The sequence below is a fragment of the Pseudopodoces humilis genome, chromosome 16, assembly GCF_049639895.1.
Source record: "Pseudopodoces humilis isolate 2021_Gansu_Grassland_sample_001 chromosome 16, ASM4963989v1, whole genome shotgun sequence".
NCBI classification, from domain to species: Eukaryota; Metazoa; Chordata; class Aves; order Passeriformes; family Paridae; genus Pseudopodoces; species Pseudopodoces humilis.
This window is the reverse complement of record NC_142215.1, coordinates 6,471,718-6,488,983: the sequence shown is the minus strand read 5'-3', so window position 1 is coordinate 6,488,983 and position 17,266 is coordinate 6,471,718. Positions and strand designations below refer to the sequence as shown.

The following is a 17,266-nucleotide window of genomic DNA, read 5'->3' as shown; positions in this document are numbered from 1 at the left end:
ATCCAAACATTTCAAAAGGAGGCATCATGCTTCTATAATAAAATAAAAATCACAGACCACATCTTCAGTTCAAGTAGCTACATCCTAATAAAGTTAAGACCTAACAGTCGACTTGAATTAAAGAGCAGCATGTACGCAAAAGCACACATATGTTTATACTCAAATTAAGTCCTCCAACAGGTTCTGGAGCAGCTGTTTCACGTATGCATGAGACTTTTATCTCAGGCTCAAAATTTAACTTCCAGAAATCCTTAGCAGACATTCTAGCTGCCTCCTCAAGTGAGCAAAATCCAGTTTATACCTTCCTACACACTTTGTTGTTTCAATACACGTTTTGGCAGTAAACTGTGGGGAAGCTCTCAGTGACAACCAGCTCATGTTTGTATGGATGATTCTTGACTTTGGGGGTTTAACCAGGACCTTCATGGAAATCCCCAGGCATCAAACTGAAGCATCATGAAAGTTACTGGGTATCTCTGAAAACAGAGATGCATTATATGGGACGAGGTAAAGAATGGAAGGAGGCAAGAACAGGCTTTGGGGAGCATTTCACCCCAGTGCATAAAAGGATAAACACAGTGGAGAGCCATCAACAGAAAAGAGATGCCTACAGCCTTACATATGCAGTGGGAGAGAGCAAAGCCTCTAACTATTGATTCCTACATTTCTTGACTACCTCCTAAAACCTTCTCCACTTTACTATTCTCTGACTCTCAAGGCTGTGCTGTTTTAGGAACTATGCTGAGCAATGATGGTTTCAGGAATATAAACAACATCCCCAAGCCCTAGAGCTGAGCAGTAAGGCCCTGCTCCTCACTGTGCTTCCCAAACCACAGCATTGTACTGCATTCCCAAAAACACAGCCTTGCAGCAGAAAACAATCCATGATGCCCAAAACACCACACACACTTTAATGATGACAAATATTAAATATTTCCTAGTATTTACAAACCAGGTGGTTACACAATGAGTATTTTAATAAAGGCATGCGCCAACCTTAACTCTCCACAGCAGAGAGTTCTAGCCACAGGTCGAGTTGGAAAAAAATAGCATCAAGTCCAAGATGCAAGACATGTTTCCACACTTGCATTTTGGTCTAAGAAGCTTCAGTGCCCAACATTTTAATGTGCTTTTCTTCTCTGACGAATACATCAGACTCATTTCTCCCTTTAGGCTCCATTTTGCAAATGCTGCCATTGTGGCCCCAGGCACCACAGACTTACTCAGGAAAAGGCTGGCTGACACTTTACTGCAGAAGAGGAAAATTTCATCAGAAACTTCAGGTTTCCTACAGGAGTACCTGTGCTAACCTCACTCCCTGTGGCACAGCATGACCACATCTGACACTGCAGAATTACAAATTGTTTCTTCATAATTGCTCCTCTCCTTTCAACTCACACAACTATGGGAAAATGTTCTTCTCTAAACATATACTTTAGGCAGTGAGAGAACATGCTCATTTTGCTGAAACATCCTTTCTGAGGCACAACAGGCCCAAAAAATGCACATCATTCACTCAGCAACTGCAAGGATGGAGTCACTTGGTGTGGCATTCCCTGCAAGGAAAATGAGAGCTCTGTTCCCAGGACACTTTATTGCACTGGGAATATCCCACAGAAAGTAAAACCCCAAGCAACAGAAAATATTACAACCCTAGCCCAGAAAAGAGAGAACGCTCACTCAAGCCCCATTTTTAAATAAATTAAAGCATCAAATAATGAAAATCCAAGCAAGCACAGTTTGTATCCAGTTCCACTAACCCACCTCCTGCACCTGAGCCTTTCTGCAGCACATTTATATGCAAAACCCCACATTTTGCAGACACCTAAAACTGTTTCTTTCCACTGCCTTTACAAAGTGACCTTTCAGGCTGGTCTCTGAGGAAATGAACGGGTTAAGTGCCCAAAGGTCCCAGCCTCCCCAGTAAATCATTTATTACCCAAGCTTGGGGACAAGGAGCTCTGCAGAAGCAAGAGCCCACGCTGTGCAGCTGTTCCCAGCCAGGCAACTCTCCACAATTATGTTATAACACAGGATTAAGCTCAGGGAGTGGAAATCCGTCCCTTCACTGCTGAAGGCTTTTTTCTTTTTTTCAAGTTATGCAGCTATTTTAAATGTTACAGAGCTCATTAACATGAAGTTCATTAAGCAGTAACCACTTTATGAATGAAATGAAAAGATTGTCATTATAAGCACAATTATGGAAATACTAGACCAGCAGGTAGAAAAAGGAAAGGGTATGAGAATGCTGCTCCTGAACTCCAAATTAGCCTTTCTTTTTTTCCCAGGTCCTTCAGAAGAGGCACACCCAGAAATCAGACATGAGGCACAGGCTGGTTCCCAGGCAGGACTTCAGGTGAGCAACTTGCTGCCTGTGCTGGGCCTCCACAGAGATTTCACTGCTGCGGCTGAGTACAAAAAGTCATCCCCCTTGGTCATGCCCAGAAAGGCTCTGGAATCTTCCTCAACAGTGAGCACTGCTTGCTGCAACTCACCACACTCCCCAAATTAGCAGAAAGCTAAGAAATACTATGACAAATCAAGCCACAAATTGCTTCTCTGCAGCTGGTGTCGTGCATTCCTCCTTTAAACATGATGAACTCGGAGGATAGCTCTCAGCAAGCCTCTTATTCGTTCCTGATAAAGCAGGTTCCATTCACAATCATGCCAAGGACTTCATTTCTTAAGGTCTGAAAATAGGTATAATTCCACTGCTCAACCCCACCGAAAAAAGGAAAACCCAAATAATTAAAATACATACTTGTCTCTCTACAAGTAACAATGGTTTATGATTAATCCACCCAGCTGTTGCCACAGCTCAGTAACACCAAACGATTTGGACTCAGTCTCGTTGAAGTGCTGGTCTTGTAGGCAAGACCATGGAAAATATGAGGCACTGCAGAAGGTAAACAGGTTAGGGACAGCAGGAGGAGAAAAGAGGCAGCTTGCCGAGGTTTTCCTCCCTCCCTCTCTCCCTTGACAGAGCTCACACATGGCAAGCGCCCATTTCCAGGCAAGACTCTGGCAGTTTCTTTGCTTCGGGCTAACAGTTTTTACCCATTCAAGTCTTTTTGGAGAGAAAGGGTGTAACTCCATGAGTCAAAACAGCTCCTGTCAGTATTGCAATAACCATATACTCGCTTTTTGGTCAGATCCATCCTGTGATCTGGTTCACCACACCAAGAAGCTGGTGTTAGCTGAACAACAAACCCAGAAGGCTCAAGAACACGACTGCTCGGGGGCAGACAGACCGACAGCCGCTGTGCCGACCAGGAGGCACCTCGGCTCTGATCCCGGCCGGCTCCCGTGGAAATCCTGGGGCTGTAACCATATGCCTGCCCCAGGGACATGAAAGCCGTATCTTAAAATATTAGGGGAAAACAGCTGATGTTTAAAGTGTTAAGTGCTATTTTATACCATTTAGTCTGCTTGATACAGGAGGTAACACCACATATCCCTTTTCTACTTCCACCACAAAGAGATTGTATTTTATGGCAAAATAACTTGTTGAATTGGTTTATATCATTTTAACTGCTTTGATATCAGCATCCCCTCCTCCTGTCAAGGCTGTTTTACAAAAGGCTTGACATGGACAAACCCATTCTCCCAAACTCCTCTTCTCAATCCTGGAGTATACCTGAAAGAGCTGCCAAAACATTTAACCTTACTTTAACTGCATGAAGCAGTACAGGTGGCTTCAAGATGTTCTTCAGGTCGTTCCCACACCGAGCAGGGAGAAGTAGGGCAGGTCACAACACTCAGCTCCTGGAAAGGGGAAGAAGAAGAAGGAGTCAACAGGTGCAAAGGCCAGCATGGCTGAGAGCAGTTCCAACACCCAAACTGGCACTGCAACAGCTCCACCAAGGGGGAAACCATCCTCTCCCTTGCTAGCCATGTGGGAGGCATGTGTTGCTTCCTGCAGCAGTCTCATGTGGTTCCATGAACACACACAGGACAATGGTCACATTATGGATAGGGCTATTTATAGACACACATGGGCATCTGCCACCACCTAAGAATAACTTCACTGCTGCGCTGTATTTGCTGCTGTCCTGCTATTTGGTTTATCCCCAAAGCTGCTGATCTGCTGTCCATTGCTGTATCCCAAACAACTAAGCTGGCCTTAAGTCCTTTGCATCCATCAACACAGCCTCTCTCAGACAGACTTCATCAAACTCTTTATGGACTCCTTTATACCAAGGTGTTTTAACAAGAACAAAGGTAGATGATGGCACATGGTGACCAGCAGATGAAGCCCAAATCTACCAAGACGTCTCTGCCAAACCCTTCTGGGTTGCCTGCACTTTTCCACAGGTTGCTTTCCTGCTCTGGGGCAAAATCTACACAGTAGATTCATCCACAGAGATGCTCTCCAAAGCATACCTAGAAAGAGCAGTTAAAGGGAATCAAATGTCAAAAGGTGAAAAAGCCAAGATTGGGCTACAGTTTATTAAATGCTGTGTGGTAGATTTTATTAACTAAACTAAAGTTATCAGGGTATCTCAGACCATCATTTGGATACCACACCTCGAAAGGTTGTGGCTACACACACACACCACTGAACACAAGCACAACACACCAACTGCCTCCTCCTGTTCTGTCAGAGACAGACCCTGCCCCTGCACTCTCCCTGTTGGGAAAACATCCATAATCTGGGAATCTCACAGCCTGAGCCAACCTGCCAACCTCAAAGTGCAATTACAAGCACAGAAGTAACAATGGCAAAACTAGTTCGCAGCTGGGAAATCAATTGTACTGTGTAAATTAACTGGGTACAGGACTGGAAGGTGAGGCACCGCACAACACATCTCACTCCTTCATCTACACAAGAACTGCATCACCTGAATACCTCAGTGCTGGTTTTACACAATGTTTTTTCTTAAGAGTAACAGCTAAAAGTCTCTTTTATCCATTTTGCTGAGAAAGGAGAGAGTATTTTGCAAAGCACTACAGGATACTGTGTTTTACTACAAATACATTTATTGTGATATAGGCCAAAGAGGAAAAACAGGGGAAAAGTCATCCTTTTAAAGTATGAGGATTGTGCATTAATTCCTTCATTGCCATGTCACACATTTCTGAATTACAGTCTTATGCCAAACTACTGGAGCTGAAAGTGGAATTACCTGAACTCTTAAATGCCAGTTAAGAGCGAGCAAACACTCTTTGGATTCATTAATCAGTAAAAACCACCCTCACAGTCATAAACAAGCAGACTGGAACTTTCCTCTGGCATTTTTGTAGTGTTGTTTTCTGAACCTCAGTTTTGAAGACAGTTACTGTTTGATAAAGCAATGATTAACTATTTGCCATCCTGTGTTGATCTCCAAGGAACAGCTCTTTCCAAGGCAGACAGAACAACAACACACTGGTTTCACTCGTTTATGAGACACTGATTACTTGGCTTTCATTACTCTGTTTATGTATTCTGGCAGAGAAAGCAAGGTTTGCTGCTGTCCCTTTGAACCAACAAGGACTGTGGGTATGGTTAACGTTGCCAGGGTTGATAGTGAGCATGCTGTGAATCACTGCAGGTTTTTCCTCATCTCCACTAAGGAATGAGGGTGTGGAAAGCTCACTTGGATGCTCAGGACCTGGAAAGTATTAGCAACTGGAGAAAATAAACTGGCCTAGCAATGAAAAATTAACATAGATCATAAAATTCTTCCTCACAGTTTTTTGTCTGGTTTTATTCTGTGGGAGGTGGGAGCTTTTAGATTGCTACAAGAAGAAGCAAACAACATTAAAAAGTCTTATATATTTTAGTTCTGTAAGTAAAGAGCCTGCAGAATCAGTAAGATTGTCCACATTTAAGTATCAATTCCCCAAAGAACTGATTCCTGTTTCCCTTGAAAGCATTATGGGACAACTCCTGCACGCCTAAGCACACCCATTTTAGAAGGATTTCCCCATGGGGATTTCTTCTCTTCCTCCTCCTTTACTGGGAAATCATTACCAAGTGTTGATGAATACTGATATAGCTCCTGTTTTCTGAATCTTAAAAAGATGGGTTTAAAAATTATGTTCCATGGGTGAGCTCATACTGCTTTACAAATGAAACCCAGTATTATCACAAGAAAATCATGACATACAGTAGCTTTATAAAATGCAATCTGGTTTCTACCCAGCTCTGCCAATATTCCAAACAACATGTAACTCCGGATAATTACTGCCTAAAAAGCCCTATTGTCATGATATCCCACAGTGCTCACTAAAGTAAATGGGAATGTAAAGGAGGGTCCTTTTGACACCTGCCTTTAAACAACCTATTTTGCTTGAGATTAATAAAAATAGGGGGGAAACCCCATCTCTTTTGTTGGGACACTATTTGATAGCAGACTGTTTATGGTCTTGCTCCTTCCATAGTGAGACAACTAAAGCAGAAATTGCCCAGGCCACTGATGAATGTCTCTCTCTTTATGAAGAGAGAAGAAAAGAAAATTTAAGGACAGTGTTACAGGTATTTACAATTTTAAGAAGACATTAAGTGGTCCTGTGGATTATATATGCAGTTGCTATAAGAGAGGAATCATTTTAGCAAAAAAAACACAATAGCTTAGAGCTGACGTGCATCTGATACATCCTTAAGAAGCAGAGGAGTAAAGCAACAAAAGATGCTCTTGTTACATTTCTAAATTAACTGAAAGGCAATGAACACAGACAGAAATTCTGCACTGATAATCTGTTTGAGAGGAATCAGTTGGGAGTCTTAAACATGCCTGATAGAGTCACAACACATGGACCACAGGGTTTCCAGTTACTTTGCTGATTCTTCTCCAACAAACTCCCACCCTTCCCAAACACTCCCCCAGGGCCCTGCACCGAGGAAAACACTCCTCAAGTTTGCTCTTTTTTCCCTGAACCCAAACCTATTTTATTTTTCTGAGAAGTGTTCCATGTTTTGTTGCGCTGCCACCTAAGCATTTTGACGTGTCAAATGAGTTCTCACCATCTGGTTGTAATTGCCATTGCAAAGCTTTCAACAAATTCAAAAAGCAGCACCAAGATGAGGGCACTAATGGTCTAGGGGATGGATGGCTGATTATTTGGGATTATTTGATACAGCTGAAACCTTTTCACAGACAAGGCACCCAGGCAAAATCGGTCCTCAGCACCCAAACAAACCTCTGGGGTTTTTCTGAGTTTTGGCTGTTGTCAGCTATAAAACCTCCTCACAATTTCATATCAAATGCTGTCAAGGAAAACACTCCTTCTCCTCCTCATCTCCCAAATTTTTGGGTGTACAACTGCTGCTGTGATCTCCTGCTCTCAATACACAGCCTATACTTGCATATCACGATACTCTCGTTACAGGACATCCTTTTCCTGTTTCTACTGCATCTCCCAGGGAGACAGGCTCACAAGACCTTTCCAGAAGTTTGGCTGATGGTCAGAACTGTATTTCCTAATTCCTTAGGGAAGGGAATCTGGACACACTCCTTGGACAACCAGAGGATCACACCCAGCCAGCATGGGTTTAGGAAAGGCAGGTCCTGCTTGACTAACCTGATCTCCTCCTATGACAAGGTGACCCGTTCAGTAGATGAAGGAAAGGGTGCAGATGTTGTCTGCCTAGACTTTAGGAAAGCCTTTGACACCTTGTTTCACAAGCCTTCAGACACTTCTAAAACCATGTTTTTTAAAAAATTCTCCAATAGGTTCTTCTCCCTCCTCTACCATGATATTCAGGTGACAGTCTCAATGAGTTGTGCCTCTTGCTAGAATGAGGCAAAGCCCAAAACAAATCCCCTTCATAAGACCAGGAAACAGGAGAATCACAAATAGTGAAGGCAAGAACTACTTCAGCATGGCCATCATCAACAGCTACCAACACAATATGCCTCAAAGGCATAGGAAAATGCCACTTGACCACAGCTCCCTACTTAACAAAATGGGCCTATTTTCTTTGAAGTACTGGGTGCAGGTTGTGACAGGACACGCCAGACATTTCCTGGAAAGATGACATGTCACTCCTAGAGTAGGATATGGACCCTGAGAGAAGGCAGGGCTGTTGGAAACAACATTCACGTGAAAATCTCTGTTGGAAGGCTTGTCTGGTCCATCACCCTGCTCAAAGCAAGGCCATGACATCAAGGTTATGAAATTATCCCCATGCTTTCATTGTTCTAAATAGTCCCAGTCAATGTGGCCTGTTTTTCAGTTCCTGTATATAAAATTGAGCTAAATAAGGTAACTGAGCTTCCTCACCACAGAAGGAAATCAGACTTACTATCAGTACAAGGCACTCCTGCTCCAGCTGTGAAGCCTACACAATTCACTTGTTTAATATGACTTTCCTCATGTACAAAACTGATTTTCTTCATTTCCACACAGCTTACAAATATACTCAATAAAATAAAGAAATAAATCTTTACTTGATTTGTGACCAGAATGTACACGCTGAAACCAAACACCAGCATATACCATGCACTGACACAGCAATACAAGGCTTTCTCCTACATGTTAAGGAGGTATCTTGGTATAAAATATAAAGAACAAATCTATATTCTTTTCTCCCACTGCAGCTCCTGCCAAGCCCAAGGTCTCACTGTGATGAGCCCAATGGATGTAGCAAGAATCCCTCTGCCATGACGTTACACCGAGAAATGCTGAGAAGGGACACGAAGGGACAGAAAATGACACAACTGGCCCAAGGCTTTAGAGATGGCTGCCAGCACAGTTTATAATCTGGATGGTATCATCTCTCCACCCTCGCAGCAGTGACGGTTCCCTCTTTCTTCAAAAGCTGTCTCCATCCCCGCCCGCTGCTGCCCGGCTCTGCCAAGCACCCGCCACGCAACCGTGACATTAAGTCACTTCAGTGCTCGAATCAACATGTCACTGGAGCTGCCCAGCACTTAATTATATGAATTAGGAGATCTGTATAATGGTGCTAAACCAGTAATGAAAGAGAAGGTTTAATGATGCAACAAAAACCTGCAACGCAGCACTCAGATTACGGGTGGGTTACACAACAGCTCAAACAATTCAGCGTTTAGGCTGCAAACTTGCATAGTGCACATCACATTTTCCCAGAGCCATCATCTGACTCCAAGCATGTGAGATCCACTCAAACACACCCTTCATGCCTCCCTTGCACCAGAAGCTCAAGGATGAAGGCGAGGCTCAGTTTTTGAGCAGCAGTCATCCACATCCAGGAGAAGACATGCCCAAAGCAAAGTCAGCTCTTTTCCCAAACTCACACTCAAACTCAAAAAGATTTATCTGAAGCCTGTCCTAGCAACCACTTCTATCTCACAAGTAGTGCCTGCTCCTCCCAGCATTAACACTCTATTGCACAGAGATGACATAACTCCAGTGAAACCTGTTCAGTTGACAGCTGGAGTTACTTTTGCATTGTGCCATGTGAGTTAACTCCCAGCTGCAGCCTCGTTTAAGAAAGTATTATAAGCACACCTTTAAAAGAGACATCACCCATGAACTGACAGCAAATAAGGTAATTTAGGTGTTTGATGAGCACTAAAAATGAACTGTTCATATGGAAGAGAATGCTCCTACCCCAAGATTTCTGAACGGACTTGATTACTAAATAAGCTCAAATACTTCCAGATATTATTGATTTCTATTCATAGTACTTATATAGCTTAAGGGAGAAATCATTTGGTTTGAAATATTCTTTTAGAATCTATTGACCTTTCATGTCAGTAAACACAATACCAAATTGCAGCTTAGCAGGCTTATTTCACCTTTTTTCTTTTGTAAAGTGCTCGGATGAAAAGCACTATACCAGCATCAGGGTTGAGAAGTATTATTTAGATTTCAAAAGCAGTTAAGTGCCATGGCAAATCCATATGTTCAATATTAAAGGGCTCATAAGAAAATTGACAGGATCAAAACTGCAATGGGGAAGAAAGAGTGATAGCATCAGTTGGGAAGCTGCTTACCAATATTTGCACGTGCTTTTTCAAACAAAAGCCTCAAGAAGAGATGCTGTGCCTTATCTAGAAACCCTTTAAAATGCCACTAGTATGTCACTGTTCTTAATAGAAAAATGTCATACTCATATTCCTCTGTCACCTGTAAAATACACTATTAATTCTATTAATATCCACAGTGGTAACTGCTTATCTCCATGTGTTACCATTCCTGCTCACTTTTGCCAAGGCAGAAGGTAGCAAAGGGTTGCTGCTACAAGCCATTTGCAGCTGCAACAGATCTGCATTTTCTACATTGAGGCAGATGGCTGGAAACAACCAGCATGCAACCACAGAGCATCTTTTACCCTGAAAACCCTTCAGCAGGTTTCCAGATTTGCTTTCATATAGCTCAACTTCTCTTTCCCCTCCCTCTAAACAAAAAGAATGTTTTCATTTAGCTGCCGGTTTTTTCCTCCTTTAAAATGCAGACACCTGCAACAAATTCCTCTTTAGAGCGGCAGATCATAGCAAGGCAGTGTATTATGAGCAGAAAAGCAAGGAACATTATCAAATAGCATTAGCACATGGCACAGATTTTTCCCAGTGCCCAAAGAGTCCTGGGCATGCGACTCCAAGTGCATGCCAGGGGAGGAAGCAAGCTTTTGTCACTAGAAAAAAGATTCCTGAAGCAGCTCAGCAAATGCTCATATAACCTCTGTCTCAAAGTCTGACATCAAATACAACTTGAGAGTAACTGAGCCTGCTACTGGCTCTGCATTCATACAGCAAAGTAAAATCCTGGAGGAGCCACATCCTCGCACGTGTTTCACACATGGGCTGGAGGTGGCCACAGTAAGACCTGCTCATTATTTTCTCTACAAAGCACACTCCTCCCCGTTAATCAGGAGTTACAACCAGTCATCCAACTAGCACTGTGATGACTTCACTGCCAGCTGCTAGGCATCCTCAGAAAAACAAAAACAAATTACATGAGAGCTACCATCACTTACCAAATCCTACTACAGGTACACCAGGCTATTGGGCAACTTTGCTGACGTACCTGCCAGGACATCAGGGACTTATTCCACAACCATCCCCTGAAGCAAAGGATCTTTAGTTACAGCAATGACAACAGTTTTCACCCAACAGAACACCCTCCCCCTCCTCACCTACCCCAAGAACGTACAGCTTTTTGCTCAGTGAAGGAAAAATAACAAGTTAAAGCCAACTGATTGTTGGGACACACCCTTCTCCCAGTGCACCTGCAAATGACCACTTGTGCAACAGCACCTGAGTGTCAACAGGACTGTGGGCACTACCCAGGCACGCACACAGCAATCAAGCAAAGGCACTAGCCACAATTTCCACGTGCACACAGGGCTTTCAAGTGCCTATCTACCTATCTACACCTATGCAAGTGGTGATTCACCTCTTGCAAGCCCAGCCTCAAACTGCTGCTATCTCTTCTTTCCCGTATTCCTGCAATTGTGGCTAATCTTCCAGTCAGACATTGCCCGCCTTCTTCAGGACTTGCCATTCAGAAGAGCACTAAACAGGGTTAGCTGGTAACAAAACAAAAGTTTTTGCTCCCTGCTTTGACTGAGCTGATCACAGCCGGCTTGTGGTAACACATTTTGGTTGCCATCTGACCCAGAAAAGAATCTCAGAAAGTATCACCTCTATGCACAAAGTGCATCTTGCAGAGGGCACCAGAGGAGTTTTTCCAGCCACACACAGATGCTCACTAGTTTACCCCTACACAAAAGCTTTAACACCACAGATTTAATAACCTGCCTGCTAGTCCAAGGGAACAAATAAATCCCCTACTTGAAAACAGAGAGGAATAACCCTAAAAGTAAAAGCAGTGCTCTGTAAACTATCATTTGATGAAACAGGGACCTGTTCCTACCTGTGCCCAGACAGACTGGCCCTCGGTCAGTGTTGAAACCACAGATCCAGTTGTCTGGTCTTGAGGCACAAGTTTGCTCAACACTTCTGTTACTGTCTTCTGAAGAAGAACATTTTAAGACAGGGATCATACCATAGTATTTCATATTATTCTTACCTTGGGTCAAATGCTTTTTTTCTCTGTACTTTTCATTTGCTGATTCTTGAGCTATCTTTTTCAAGATAACTTCACTTTTGGGGTTTTTTTCCCCCTCAAGGTGCTCTGCCCTTAACAACAGCAGACTTAAGTTTACACATTATTCCAAACATGACACCTGTTCTAAACAATGTTTTTCTATCTATATTTACAAAATGCTCCAACATACACTTCATTAATAACAACAGAGGGCACATGCACTTTTTCCACAGCATTTTTAGGATTAGAAAGAGTTAAGCCATGGGAAATAGTGACACACTGATGCAAATTTAACTTTTGTGTGTTCTATGCACAAACAGTAAGAAATTATATGCTTTAGATAATTGAATAAGTTCTGGCATTTCCACAAACAGAAAATAAAGACAGCAGAATTTAATGTCCACTCAGAAATCTAAACAAAGAAGAGGTTTAGATGAAGAAAAGTATTCTGAAAAATTCACCACACATTCCCTGATCCATTCAATTTTCTTCCTAGCAGTTTCAAATAATCATTCTTACCCCCACCAAAACAAAAATGCAAGGGGTGCAAGCCTACAGCACAAGCATTTAGCACTAGAGGTTGCTAGAGATCACAGACAACTCATGACATCCCAAGAAGTGATCGGTGCCACAGGTGAAAAAAACCTTCACTGAGAGTCCCAGTCTCAAAGAAAATCTCAAACAGCCTTCTGAAAAGGGAACAGATCTCACAGCTCTTGGATCATCCAGGGAAACCTGACACTGACCAGTGCTGGAAAGACACAGCTCAACTTTAGAAGTGTTCTTCTACAGATCGCTACCAAGCCTTCCCCAGCAAGGGATTTCATCTCTAGTAAGGTTTCAATAACTGCTTTATGCCTGCCCCAAGCAGTTGCCACCATGAGGTTTTGTTCACTCCTGAGCCACACATCTGCTGCTTGCTGGACCAAGGCTCAGCCAGGTTGACACCCACGTTCCTTCTGACACATCAGTTTTGTGCTGGAGCAGGTTCCCCCATGTGGGAGAAGGGGCCTGAGCGCTGGGACATCCCAAGGAAAGCCCCACACCTGCCTTCCTCAGGCATCCCTGTGTGCTTGGAGGGGAGCCAGCTCAGAAACCTGGGGTTTCCCCAGGGAAGAGCTCTGAGTTCTAAATTCCTCAGGGTGAGGCTCTTTCTGACATCTAAATTCTTTGGGGTGATGCAAAAGGAAGAGATCACCTGAGCACTTCAGGTGGAGGAAGGATAGCCAGCAGAAGCCGATTAATTCCTAAGCAACAGAGATCTCCCCATGCAAACCTCCAGAAAAGGCTAGGGGGTATGCATGTGATTAAGAAGGGATGGCAAAGGTGGGGTTGGTCACAGCAACAGAGAAAAACGAAGTTTTTCAAGTGTTTCCAGAGGAGATAAACATCTACCTACTGAATTTTATTTATTTGAGGGTGAGAGGTTGTTCCTTTCCTTTTCTGAGATGACATTAGGGTCAAAAGCAAGCATTAGGATCATTCAAGTCCTATTGCTTCTGTTAAAGGCTGAAGAATTTCACCTCCACATTCCTCTCAAGCCTGTGACTTCAGGATTAGGCCCATTTCTAAACACTTACAGGAGAAATTCAAAGTTGGAAACCAAGCCAAATAACCCCAAGGGATTTGCCTTCAGTAGCTTTTCCACAGCTTTAACTACAGCTGTTTTCCTTTACAAATTCCATCTCCCAACTGCCAGGGCACCAGGAGAGGAAAACAGTGAAGTGCTATGGTTGGAAACAAAAGCTCAACATGGAGATGCAACAAAAGCTCAAATCCAGTTCTGCTGCAAGCAAGACTCTGACCACTAACACACTGATTTAGTTCCTGCTGTGCAAGAACACTTGAGGTTGGACTTTCTTTTTTCATCCTCAAGGGTACAGAATGAAATTGTGAGCCAACCAGGACTAAAAGGTTTCTCTGCACTGCTGGAACAAGCAAATAATTTCTCTGACCTATTTTAAAATAAAACATGAGTCTCCACTGGAAGTAAAAACCAAATTCTTTATTCAAATCTTGCATACCCCACCTGACTGTGGTTTTGAAGCATATCTGCCAGCCTCAACCATTCCTTAAGCAACTGAGGAAATGAAATACAAAACATTAAACAATGTGGAGGGTCAGATTTAAACCAACAAAGACAAGGAAATTGCAAGTTAAGCTTCTTGCTCTGCCCTTGATTCACCTTGTTTTGTTCAGCTACTGCTCTTTTCCCAGACCCTTCCTTCCTCACAATGCCAAGAGCAACAGGACACAGAAAACAGCGTGCTCTAAACATAGGTGGCATTCCCTCCTAGCTGTGTCTTGTTTATCACCCAATATCCCATACAAGCACATCTGGTTTCTCACTTCAGGAGCCCTACTGGAAATAACTGCTGCAGCACTGCTTGGCTGGAGGTCCAGATGTGCCCCTTTCCTTGTTGTGGTGGGGACATTCCCTGGCCAACATCTCCAGCACAAGGGGTTGCAGCAGCAGGACAAACCTCATATTCCACTATCATGCAGAAAAAACAATAAAATGTGAATGATATTTATATTCCCAAGAAGAAAGATCACAAGCTGCAGAGGGGAAAAGAAGAAATGCTGAAACTCTGGCAAACCAATGTCCTTCTAAAGTAGGACAAAATACAATCATTAAAATAAAGGCCTCCAAAATGGCCATTTTTCTTCACCACGAGCACGTACAGTTTACAGTCATAGTCGTGTCTGCAGAACTTCAGTAATGGATTAAAGAAGTTTCATAAACTTGTAGAGAAAAGTACTTCAAAATTTGTGCATTAAGAAAGCATGTATGTTACATAAAAGACAAAACATGGGCTAAATATCAAGTGCTGTTATAAATTTGGGGAAGACTACAAGCATCTTTTCCATACTCTATGGGAAGGATCCAAGATAGGACACAACTGCTTCATTGGGAAAAAATGCTGATGGCTCAAAGCCTACAGACTGTCTTCTGATCAGATGCAAATGATGAGTAGCTACAGAGGGTTTTAAAGAAGGGCCACACTACCAAGCCACCACTGTATTTTAAAGGGATTCATGATATTACTCCATTTCTTCTTTACCTTGTTCTTTCAACAGGACAAATCTTTCTCGTGGCATAGTGTGAAACTAAACCTTTAGATGAAAGACAAGAGCACCAGTTTGGGGACTGAAGATGTGCAAAATAAGGTGGTGACCTCCTTGGGAAGCATAACATAGGGAATAAAGTCCACTTCAAGGATCCATCAGGTCTCTGTTTGGCTTTTCTTTTCTCAGTTGAATATATTTGCCAAAACGATTTCTCAACACTTTCCAGCTGTAATTCAAACCCTCTCCCCTACTACTGGGTCTTATTCTTCCAGGAATATCTCACAGTTCAGTCACAGGTCTTCCATCACAAACCATGGAGAAGTCCTTTATTAGCAGTGCTATTTCCACAAGCATCCAGGGTGTTAACAAGCACCACATGCATAGGGATGAGGAGATGGAGGAAGTTCATAAAAAGGTTTTCCCACAATGAAAATCATCTTCAACTTCCCACGAGTGTGGTTCCACAAACACTTGCAGTAAGGCAGGTTGTATTATTCTCTTCTCTCTTGCCCAATAGTTGCTATTACTGGATCTGGCAGGGCACCATGTGACAGAAAAATGCAGCTGCATTTTTGGCTCAGAAGCCTCTACAAGAGCCTGTGAGTCATGAACTAAAAGGCCCACAAAAAAGCTAAAGAGAAGAATGCAGATTCAGTTTTCTTTTTATTGCAAGCATGTGTCTCTACTGCATAGTTCTGATGCACGTAAATGACAAAAACAGAAATAATTTTGAAATCCCTTTAGTCAGGTAAGCTGGGCACCCACTGCTCGAGGCCACTTGACAGAGACAGAATGGAAAGATTGCCACTGACCACAGAGTGTCTGAGCCACACAGCACAGCAGATGTGCCTCTGAGCTATGCTTTTCTACAAGTCTAGAGTAATGGAGGAGGTTTTGGTGGTCTTGGTTCTTTTTGTAGAATTTCTCCCAAGAAGTTCAGCCTCATTCCCAACACATAAGGCTGAGCTCTTCCACAGTAAAAAATCCCTCATCTGCCTGTTGCACTGCAAATTAAGTTTGGAATGCAACAGTTTGTCTAAAATGTGTCAAATTGCTCTGATTACCAATATGATACTCTACCACGTTCATTACTGGCACCTCTCATGCCTGATCAAATGTTTCAACCTTTTTTCCTTTTTTCAAATGAAAGCAATCCAAAAGCACCCTCTTTCCCAGACTGCTTGGAGTGGGTATCATAAACATAAGGCAGAAGGGAGCGTGAGAGCAATCTGGACTGTGGACTGCAGAAGAATGTCTCAGGACTTCTCTTTGTCACCAGCTCATGGATTCTGTCAGCAAGAAGCTGTTCCCACACTACTTCATGTCTTCTGCCTGCAAGCAGCAGCCCAGCTCTGAGCCAGCTCAACAAAAGGAAGCTGGAGAAAAGCAATGGAAGGGGAAAACAAAGCACCAAGAATAACCCTTTAGTTGGGATAAACAGCACAAACTGAACAAACTGAAGTTTGCATCCTCTGAAGAGTTTTTGTATTGGGTGGATGGAACATGACAGGAATGAACACTAAAGGTGAACAGAGGCAAAATTGAACAGTGCTTCCCATGCACCTACCAAAAATGTTGGTTCTCCTCTGTCCAGATGCTGCATTAATATATAACCACCTTAGAAAAATGATCCTTTATGTCTTATACTCCTCCAAACCTCCAAAAAAGGTTGATAAGCCATCAGCTTGTGTTTCTTCCCATTTAAACTGGGTCCCATCAGCACCCTAGCTCTCACACCCAGCATCACTCCTGTTAAAAAATAGCTTTCATCATTGCTGTTGGCTTTACAAATTTACTACACATCAGCACCCACAATGATTACTCAGCAAAAGAAGCTCATGTCTTGCCTCTCAGGTACACTGTGCTCCTAGGGAAACACTTGTTACAAGATAATGCAAGGCAGAGGTGAGGACTGGAAGGAAAGTTCCCTATGGCAGACAAAAAATCCTTAAGTGATTTTTACAGAGAATTTTCCAGCCATTTCTGAACTGGAGTGACAGGAGGAAAAAAAACACTAAGAATCATCCTGCACCTTCAGAGGACAAGGAGTGGAACATGAGCAGCAAGAGGAAAAGTTTCTCAAACAAAGGTCACCAAATGCATCACAGCTAAAATGGAAATGATGAGCATCCAGGCTGCTGGTGTTCAGTCATTTGCTGTAGGACTGAGCAAGGTGTTCAACTCATGAAAAGAATTCAAAGAGTTTGCTCAAACACAGCAAAGGTATAACTCA

At 42.9% G+C, this 17,266-nt stretch overlaps 1 protein-coding gene across 10 annotated transcripts in view; it reads right to left on the bottom strand.

Moving 5' to 3' along the window:
- Positions 1-17,266, bottom strand: part of AKAP13 (A-kinase anchoring protein 13) — a 207,071-nt gene that overhangs the window by 157,175 nt on the left and 32,630 nt on the right. For all 10 annotated transcript variants that reach the window (XM_088063289.1, XM_088063290.1, XM_088063288.1 and 7 more), the window contains one exon: positions 3,669-3,765. The gene's annotated coding sequence lies outside the window, so the exon portion shown is untranslated. The remainder of the gene's footprint in view (positions 1-3,668; positions 3,766-17,266) is intronic.